Source organism: Pseudophryne corroboree, chromosome 9 (genome assembly GCF_028390025.1).
Source record: "Pseudophryne corroboree isolate aPseCor3 chromosome 9, aPseCor3.hap2, whole genome shotgun sequence".
NCBI classification, from domain to species: Eukaryota; Metazoa; Chordata; class Amphibia; order Anura; family Myobatrachidae; genus Pseudophryne; species Pseudophryne corroboree.
Window position 1 is genome coordinate 131,585,283 of NC_086452.1, and position 10,725 is coordinate 131,596,007.

Here is a 10,725-nt window from a genome sequence, read left to right on the forward strand (position 1 = left end):
ATGAAGCATGGAGGCTAAGTGCATGTTTATATAGAAGGAACTTTGATGACCTCACTTCCTTCAGTGATACTAATTAGTGTTTAAATGACTGTGAGTAACTAGTATTATGAAGTAAAAAAGGGGATCTTTATAAATCCCCTATAGCAATGTAAGTATATAATTATTTTACAACTAGTGAAAATTACCATAAACCTAAAGTTAAGCCACATATAATTGAATTAATTGGCTTTCCCAAAATACCCTGTTGTGGCTAGTATCTATGTGAAATAAATGTGGTTCTGATTGACAGCTAACGGAGCCTATAGAGAAGTGAATGGGAGTGGAGGCGGGACATAAACTTTTCACACTTATTCTAATTGGTGTCCGTCAGGACAGGCCTCCCCAGCAAGGCGACTTCGGTTGTCCATAGCAACTCCAAACGCGCTGCACTCAGTCGCGCCGTCGTACAGATGGGTAACAATCGACGTGCAAGCCCTTTATACCTCCATCCCACATTCTAAGGGATTAAAAGCAGTTGAGAGAATCCTTATGGACTATGACAGCGTTTCTAACGACGAGAGGGAATTCTTAATAGAAGGTATCTGGTTTGTTTTACATCGAAACTACTTTGAGTTTGAAGGACAGTATTACCTTCAGAAACAGGGGACCGCGATGGGGACCAAGTTTGCCCCATCGTATGCTAACATCTATATGGACCAGTGGGAACAGGAGTACATATATACCAAGGAGAAGTTTAAACATTCTAACATTAAGTTCTATAAAAGATACATCGACGATTTGATCCTAATTTGGGACGGTCAACTAGAGACACTCGTCAGTTTTATCTCCTGTATCCAAGATAACCCCTATAATCTGAGGTTCACATACAAGCAACATCCTTCAACGATAGATTATGTTGATATCCTCCTTAACATTGATGCAGATGGATTACTGAATACAAAAACCCATTTTAAAGAAACAAATGCCAACTGTTTCATACCACGTAACAGTTGCCATCTCACTAGATGGAAGACAACAGTACCTTTTTCACAGTTTACTAGAATGCGAAAAAATTGTAACAACATGGTCAGCTACTGGGAACAATCCTCTGCATTAGTAGAACAGTTCGTTGATAGGGGATATGAAGATTCCGAGCTACGTAGGGATCAAATTCGGGCATCCGAGTTAGATAGAGACAGATTTTTCACAACCGAAAGAAAAACTAAGGACCATCTAAAGAATGAGAGACCCTTCATTACACAATACAATCAAGAAAATGGGAAAATCAGACACATTTTGAATAAACACTGGCATCTGCTACGTAAGGATCCTATACTTGGACCACATCTATCAGAAAGACCTAATATGGTATTCAGGAAGTCTAATAACCTTAAGAATATTCTGGCACCCAGTAAACTACATCCCTGCCAACCAATCAGTGATAATACTGCTAAACACCCTTTAATGTCACAAACAGGGCTATTTCCCTGTAATAGATGTATATGCTGTCGACATATTGATAAGAAAGCCTTTTGCTGGAAAGACAAAAGAATGAGAACTCATAAGTTGAAGTCAATTGTTACTTGTAACACAAATTACGTCATTTACAAAATCTGCTGTACCTGTAAGCTTTCGTATATCGGTAAGACTAAGAGAAGTCTAAAAATAAGAATTCAAGAACACCTGCGGAATATCAAAAATAAAGTCCAGAACCACAGCCTCCCCAGACATTTCCAAGAATACCACAACTCAGATATTCAGGAGATGACGTTTACAGTCCTAGATCATATTCAGGAAAGTAAAAGGGGTGGGGATAGAGATATACGCTTGGCCCAAAGAGAATCATATTGGATTTACACATTGAATACGCTTATTCCGCATGGGCTCAACGAGAATATAGATATGACCTGCTTTTTATAGAAAGTGAAATCCATATTCTTCTTTTTCTCTTTCTTTCCTCCCTGAGATTTTTTTAGACCTGTCCTTATTCAGCTTGTTAATAGCCAATAGGTGTCTAGTTTACCTCTCTGAGCCTTGGTTAGGGATCTGTAGAACCAATAATATGTCGACCAGTGGGAGGTCCTTATGATTACCATCACATTAATTATTCATTTACAATTGTTAGGTGTTAATTTGTCAAATGGTGTGTATACTAAAAAAAAAAAAAAAATTCTGTAAAAATAGAGCCTTGTCTATTATGTCATTTTAAGACTAAGAAATATCAATATTTCAATTGATTCCTTAGATATTTTGCTACTTTACCACTTATTGTCACGTATAGAGAATTCATATTACTGCTATTCTACAAAGTTCCTTCTGTATATAGTGAGATCTAATAAGACTAACAGTACAACTATATTTTGAGTTAAATACTCATAGTTCCTGATGAATCTATCTAAACAGCGCATTTATGGATGTATGATGTACTTATAAGTCACTGTTGCCGATTGATACAATCTGTGGGTGTCCCACAGAATGTGACTCCTATTGAGGAACTGAGGACGTAAGGGTCACCATTGTGACGGAACGCAAGCCGTCTCGTCCCAACGTCTTCCGGTCACGTGACGCGGTCAGTCTCCCTGACTTCCCGGTCTGACTAACAACCCGTGGCGCCTGATGATGGGGCTTTCAGCTCCAGCGTCGGCGCGACTGAGTGCAGTGCGTTTGGAGTTGCTATGGGCAACCGAAGTCGCCTTGCTGGGGAGGCCTGTCCTGACGGACACCAATTAGAATAAGTGTGAAAAGTTTATGTCCCGCCTCCACTCCCATTCACTTCTCTATAGGCTCCGTTAGCTGTCAATCAGAACCACATTTATTTCACATAGATACTATCCACAACAGGGTATTTTGGGAAAGCCAATTAATTAAATTATATGTGGCTTAACTTTAGATTTATGGTAATTTTCACTAGTTGTAAAATAATTATATACTTACATTGCTATAGGGGATTTATAAAGATCCCCTTTTTTACTTCATAATACTAGTTATTCACAGTCATTTAAACACTAATTAGTATCACTGAAGGAAGTGAGGTCATCAAAGTTCCTTCTATATAAACATGCACTTAGCCTCCATGCTTCATTGCATGATCACTGGCTCACTGCTGATCACTATTTGGAAGGTAAGGAAAACTTGTCTTTATGACATTCTACACCAGGCTCGATTTAGCTTAAGTTGATGCTGGATTTCTTTTTACACAAATATGTATTCATACTTTGTTAAATTGCTGATATATATTTTTATTTTTAAGCCTTCATGCTGGGCTGTGGTATCTTATACTCCTAGCACAGCTTCCTTTCATTGTCCACCTGTTGGTAATTAAGTGGTGGTTTCTTTAGAGCAGGCATGCCCAAACTGCGGCCCTCCAGCTGTTGTGAAACTACACATCCCAGCATGCCCTGACACAGCTTTAGCATTCTCTGACAGCAAAACTGTGTCAGGGCATGCTGGGATAGGTAGTTTCACAACAGCTGGAGGGCCGCAGTTTGGACATGCCTGCTTTAGAGTATTTGCTGTCTGTTTCCATATATCCCTGGGTCAATTGGTTTTAATTAGTGTGATTATACACATGTGTTCTCAGATTGGGACTTAGTTAACATAGGTCCTAACTGTTGTTATACAATTAAATCCTCTAGGTATCATATCCATAGGATACCATAAGGACTCTGTATAGATTTCTGCATTTTTCACCTGTATTGTGACTTCTGAGGTATGTTATGATTAATGTATTTTGTGCTTGTGGAATCTTAATGTTAATAGATTAATTACAATAGTGAATAGAGTCTTCATTGATAAGATGCAGATTCATCAGCACATGTGCTTCATATAGAAGTAATTAATTTTATACTTCTAGTCTAAAAAGACAGAAAAATTAGACTAGAGGTAATACACACCCATTTTTATTTTTTAAATGAAGGTTAAGGTCTATGATGTATGGAAAGATTAATAGTAATCTCCTAGAACATATCTTTATGGTCTGACTAGTCCTCACATTTCAGATGTGAAGGCGTTTATATACCAGTGATTCTTGAAATGAGTGGTATCTGAGTTTAGGCCCTCCCTTTTTGTATACCTTTCACCATGATAAGGTGAGACACTAACAAATGCTAATTAACTCATTAGGTCCTCCATGTGTGCATGAAGTTGCCGATTCCTCTTTTTTTCATACGAATGCTTCCCTTTTGAGCTCTTCGTAATCTGAGTTACCAGATTCACGAGGTATGTTGTACATTATTCAACCTCTACGGTTTAATTGAATTTAGATAATAGATCCCTTCAAGAACTTGTTATATTCCCAATTAGGCTGACTTCTTTGTTGTTTTTTCGGACTGTTCTTTTGGATTGTTTGTACATTTTCTTATGTATTTTTATGTATTTTCATGTATTCATATATTTTATTGAATGGTTGTTCTATAATTTCTAGACGCACCCCTGATGAAGTCTAGTTCCTAGACGAAACGCGTTGGGTTATTGTATTTCTTGTTGATGTTATCTCCGAATATTTAATGAGGAAGAATAAGGATACAACAGAAAGGTTGCCTTCTTTCCTCCATATCCCATTGATGGATTTCTGTAGGAGAAACTACATCATAATGTACATGTAATAATGATGGATATACTTCATGTTTCTGTATAATTGTTTTAATAAATTTTTATGAAAAGTACAGTCCGTTATGTGTTTTAAAAACCTGTATAAATATTGATTGCAAATCCTGTTAAGCAATAGTCTTTGTATAAGGGTATTTGTAAACCCCTGGGGCGCCATTTTTCCTCTTTTTCTATACTCAATATATATATATATATATATATATATATATATATATATATGATAACTACAATTTCCCAAGTGCGCTCAATAGAATGTATTTACACAGGTTCTTCCAGCGTTATTTCCATAGACATGAGTTGTATACTGGAGAATGTTTGTATCTGGGTACCTGTAACAGACACCCCTCACCAAATAGTCACCCAAACAAGAGGCCCAAGGCCAATTAGTAAAAAATTATTTTAATAACATACAATTGAACAGGTGGAATTTTCCATGTGATTCATCATATAATATTCACAATAATCTTATAAGATGTCAATCAAATACAACCAATGCGTTTGTTATATTATATCAATTCTAGATACTCCCTCACCTCTTCAGGTGCGAGCTCGAGAGGGAATAGCTTCACAAACTAGGTTGTAAACTTCTGACTGACAAACCCAATGCGTTTCGTCTTATCAACTTCATCAGGGGTAACGAATTTAAAAAGACAGGCTTATTTGTCATCAGGTTTATGTATGAAAGCCATATCTTGAATATAAAGATAATTAGATCTCTAATCAAACTCCTGATGGGAGCTTAATTGATGGTTCCTTTTAGGGATACTTTCAGCCCTATATTGGTGTTTATACAAACTACCTGAAGATAATTGATCTTTAATAAGGTCCCTTGTGGGGGCTAAACTTATAGTCCCCTTAGGGCACTGACAGTCAAATGTCAGAGATTTTGGTAAATTTCCTGGGTATGAAATCTAGATCTTGTGATCCAGACTGTTTCAGATTCTGATGTTAGTCCATAAAAAATATAACTCAAAGAATATATAGCTGGTTTGGCAATCACAAAGATGCAAGTAATATCACTTCCTCAATAAATCTCACAGAGTAGATCCTGGAGGATTTTGGCTGTGTGTGGAAGTGGCAAAATCCTCCAGGATCTACTCTTTGAGTTATATTTTTTATGGACTAACATCCGAATTATCTTCAGGTAGTTTGTATAAACATCCAAAGATACAATATGTCAAATGAAAAATGGCGCTCCTTTCTGTTCACTTTGTTCCTCAAAAAGAAAGAGATAAGTACATCATGGTGTAGTATATTCAAATTGCGACACTTCCTCTTTTTATGACTAAAAAATAAATTTCTTTTCACAAATAAATTATCAAGGCACTTCCCAAAAAGTGACAAATTTAGCACACCTGGGTTGGTCACCTTATGGAAATATAATTACCTCTATCTATCCCTCAAACCAATGAGGTATATGCGTGTGAATTAAATCACCCAGCAGAAAAAAACCATAGAGTTTTCCCAAATCGTGAATAGAAGGTAGAAGGTATCCCCTTATGGTGTTGTAATTACCTCTAAGCACCCCTCAGATTAATGAGGTATATGCGTGTGATGGGTTCACCCACCAGGGATGAACCTGAAAAAGTTGCTTAGGATAGTGGATAGATGATAGTAGATCCCTTACATCCGTGTCAATCACCTTATGGTAGTCTAATTACCTCTGTATACCCCTCAAACCAATGAGGTATATGCGTATGAATATTTCACCCAGCAAGATTCGGAACACAGGGGTTTCTTAAAATCAGATTCTTTTATTGTAATCCTCCCAGTGGGCTTGTAAAAGAGAGGATACTCACATAGCATAATACTGTTTTTTTAATATCCAATTTAAAAGACAGACAATAAAAATTACATTTAAAAGGGGGATTCACTGATGAGTCAAAACGCCTACCAGATGTTAAATAACCAGTGCAGGGAATAGAAAAAGCTGAAAGTCCTCTAGGAGTCCCGGTTACTCCGTTTAGAAATCCAGTTCCTCTCTCCAAAAGGTAGGTCCGTCTATGTCCCAAACAGATAGTCCCCGCCGTCAGCAACGCGTTTCGGTCTCCCTTCCTCAGGCTTCCGGTATCTGTCCTCTACACAACAAACCCTATTTAAAGGGCTTGGTGATTACTGGGAATCCGCCGCAGGCGGCCGTGGAACACATGACGCGCGGCACGGCTTTCCGGAGGAAGTTCTTATTTCGTCACTTCCTAGTTAGTCCGTGGAACGCAACATGCGCTCCACGTGTCCGCCAGCGCCGGCCTCCATACTTCCTCATTGATTTGAAAAAATACATAGATCCTTCTAAACTAGCAATGAAAACAAAACAAAACAAAAATGTCAAGCACATATAAGGGGAAAGTTGGGGATACTTTAATTTAGCTATAATGCAAATAATTTGAGACACGGATTTTTTATTATTATTACTCTTCCAGAAAACATTTTAGTTCGAAGTCCGCATTCAATCCCTTTGGAAATAACGTTTCCAGATTGAATACCCACTTCATTTCTGTTTTTGATAAAACATTCTCTAAATTCCTGGATCTCCAATTAGGGGTGATTTGTTCTATTGCCCAGAAAGATAGAATCTTTTTTTCGTCACATCCATGTTTTTCTTTAAAGTGACGTGACAAAGGATGGGTTAAGAGACCCTTTTTTATGTTATAAATGTGCTCTGAAATACGCTTTTTTAAAGGTCTTGAGGTCTTCCCTATGTATAGGAGACCACATGCACATTTTATAACATAAATGACATTCTTTGAGTCACAAGTCAGAAATTGTTTTATTTTATAGTTTTTTTCGTTGTGCTCAAACTCAGTCAATTTTCTACTGTTTTTATTATTATTATATATTGCTCTACATGGCATGCAGTTTCCACATCGATGAAAACCAATATTTCTGATGCTACCCCTTTTTTCCTCAAAGGGGTAGCATCAGAAATATTGGTTTTCATCGATGTGGAAACTGCATGCCATGTAGAGCAACATATAATAATAATAAAAACAGTAGAAAATTGACTGAGTTTGAGCACAACGAAAAAAACTATAAAATAAAACAATTTCTGACTTGTGACTCAAAGAATGTCATTTATGTTATAAAATGTGCATGTGGTCTCCTATACATAGGGAAGACCTCAAGACCTTTAAAAAAGCGTATTTCAGAGCACATTTATAACATAAAAAAGGGTCTCTTAACCCATCCTTTGTCACGTCACTTTAAAGAAAAACATGGATGTGACGAAAAAAAGATTCTATCTTTCTGGGCAATAGAACAAATCACCCCTAATTGGAGATCCAGGAATTTAGAGAATGTTTTATCAAAAACAGAAATGAAGTGGGTATTCAATCTGGAAACGTTATTTCCAAAGGGATTGAATGCGGACTTCGAACTAAAATGTTTTCTGGAAGAGTAATAATAATAAAAAATCCGTGTCTCAAATTATTTGCATTATAGCTAAATTAAAGTATCCCCAACTTTCCCCTTATATGTGCTTGACATTTTTGTTTTGTTTTGTTTTCATTGCTAGTTTAGAAGGATCTATGTATTTTTTCAAATCAATGAGGAAGTATGGAGGCCGGCGCTGGCGGACACGTGGAGCGCATGTTGCGTTCCACGGACTAACTAGGAAGTGACGAAATAAGAACTTCCTCCGGAAAGCCGTGCCGCGCGTCATGCGTTCCACGGCCGCCTGCGGCGGATTCCCAGTAATCACCAAGCCCTTTAAATAGGGTTTGTTGTGTAGAGGACAGATACCGGAAGCCTGAGGAAGGGAGACCGAAACGCGTTGCTGACGGCGGGGACTATCTGTTTGGGACATAGACGGACCTACCTTTTGGAGAGAGGAACTGGATTTCTAAACGGAGTAACCGGGACTCCTAGAGGACTTTCAGCTTTTTCTATTCCCTGCACTGGTTATTTAACATCTGGTAGGCGTTTTGACTCATCAGTGAATCCCCCTTTTAAATGTAATTTTTATTGTCTGTCTTTTAAATTGGATATTAAAAAAACAGTATTATGCTATGTGAGTATCCTCTCTTTTACAAGCCCACTGGGAGGATTACAATAAAAGAATCTGATTTTAAGAAACCCCTGTGTTCCGAATCTTGCTGGGTGAAATATTCATACGCATATACCTCATTGGTTTGAGGGGTATACAGAGGTAATTAGACTACCATAAGGTGATTGACACGGATGTAAGGGATCTACTATCATCTATCCACTATCCTAAGCAACTTTTTCAGGTTCATCCCTGGTGGGTGAACCCATCACACGCATATACCTCATTAATATGAGGGGTACTTAGAGGTAATTACAACACCATAAGGGGATACCTTCTACCTTCTATTCACGATTTGGGAAAACTCTATGGTTTTTTTCTGCTGGGTGATTTAATTCACACGCATATACCTCATTGGTTTGAGGGATAGATAGAGGTAATTATATTTCCATAAGGTGACCAACCCAGGTGTGCTAAATTTGTCACTTTTTGGGAAGTGCCTTGATAATTTATTTGTGAAAAGAAATTTATTTTTTAGTCATAAAAAGAGGAAGTGTCGCAATTTGAATATACTACACCATGATGTACTTATCTCTTTCTTTTTGAGGAACAAAGTGAACAGAAAGGAGCGCCATTTTTCATTTGACATATTGTATCTTTGGAAGTCTGTATTTGAAAGAACGGTGGTATCTTTTTATTGTCATATGAAGGCTGTCACCATATTTCTGTTTATTTAGAGCGCTAGGAATTGTCACCCTTTTTACTTTGAGTTTGTATAAACACCAATATAGGGCTGCCAGTATCCCTAAAAGGAACCGTCAATTAAGCTCCCATCAGGAGTTTGATTATAGATCTAATTATCTTTATATTCAAGATATGGCTTTCATACATAAACTTGATGACAAATAAGCCTGTCTTTTTAAATTTGTTACCCCATATGAAGTCGATAAGATGAAACGCGTTGGGTTTGTCAGTCAGAAGTTTACAACCTAGTTTGTGAAGATATTCCCTCTCGAGCTCGCACCTGAAGAGGTGAGGGAGTATCTAGAATTTATATAATATAACAAACGCAATGGTTGTATTTGATTGATATTTTATAAGATTATTGTGAATATTATATGATGAATCACATGGAAAATTCCACCTGTTCAATTGTATGTTATTAAAATATTTTTTTACTAATTGGCCTTGGGCCTCTTGTTTGGGTGACCATTTGGTGAGGGGTGTCTGTTACAGGTACCCAGATACAAACATTCTCCAGTATACAACTCATGTCTATGGAAATAACGCTGGAAGAACCTGTGTAAATACATTCTATTGAGCGCACTTGGGAAATTGTTGTTATCTTGTATGCTATTGAGGTCTTTCAACAAGGATCTCTCCTGTTGTGCTGCTTCCACTCTGGCACAAGATAAGGATACTACTGTGTTTTTTTATATATATATATATATATATATATACTTTAAACATATAGGGAGGTGCTCCTGGGAATGGCGTATATGTACAGAACAAACAGAAATAAGTATTCCCTGTTATGGGCACACACAGACTAATATATTCTCTTATAGTCAAATATCCTTACGATAGATAACCAATAATGTTAAAATTTAACTTTTATTATCATCATTAAAACATAACAGAAATATTGTGCAAGTGTAATAATTTGTGTGAAAAATTATAATAAAGTGAATTAAAAAGCTTTGCCACTGTATTATATTCTTTATTCAATTACTCTAATGTTCTTTAACAATGTTTCTATTTTTGTTGCAATGTTAGTTGCCAAGGGTCTTTCACCAATACAACTGTATCTCAGGATAAATAACTCCTGTGAGTGGTTTTATCATGCCACCATTATCCTTATCAATTGGTATGCAGTCAGTGTGCGCATCACTGACTCATAATACTCCTTTTATTATAATTGATATTTGGTGGACCTTATTTATTGATTGATTAATAAATTAAATGAGTGTCTTGTGGTATCCAACACCAATAGGTTGCTTCATGGAATATTACAAATGTGTTTCTTCCCTTGAGTCAATACAGTTTCACTGTGAAGTATAGAATATGGTAACCAGTTGTTCTCACTTATAATCACATGCTATCCACATCTAGTAGATGTGTAGTCCACTTATCATGGGGAGCTTAAATTATTAACA

General features: G+C 36.9%; 1 long non-coding RNA gene across 1 annotated transcript; it reads left to right on the top strand.

The window, feature by feature from the left end:
- The first annotated feature begins 3,040 nt into the window (after positions 1-3,040).
- On the top strand, positions 3,041-4,588 carry LOC134956794 (uncharacterized). The gene is made up of 4 exons (XR_010186177.1): positions 3,041-3,100; positions 3,615-3,688; positions 4,102-4,197; positions 4,403-4,588. It is a non-coding gene; the product is annotated as an uncharacterized LOC134956794 (long non-coding RNA).
- The last annotated feature ends 6,137 nt before the right edge of the window (positions 4,589-10,725 follow it).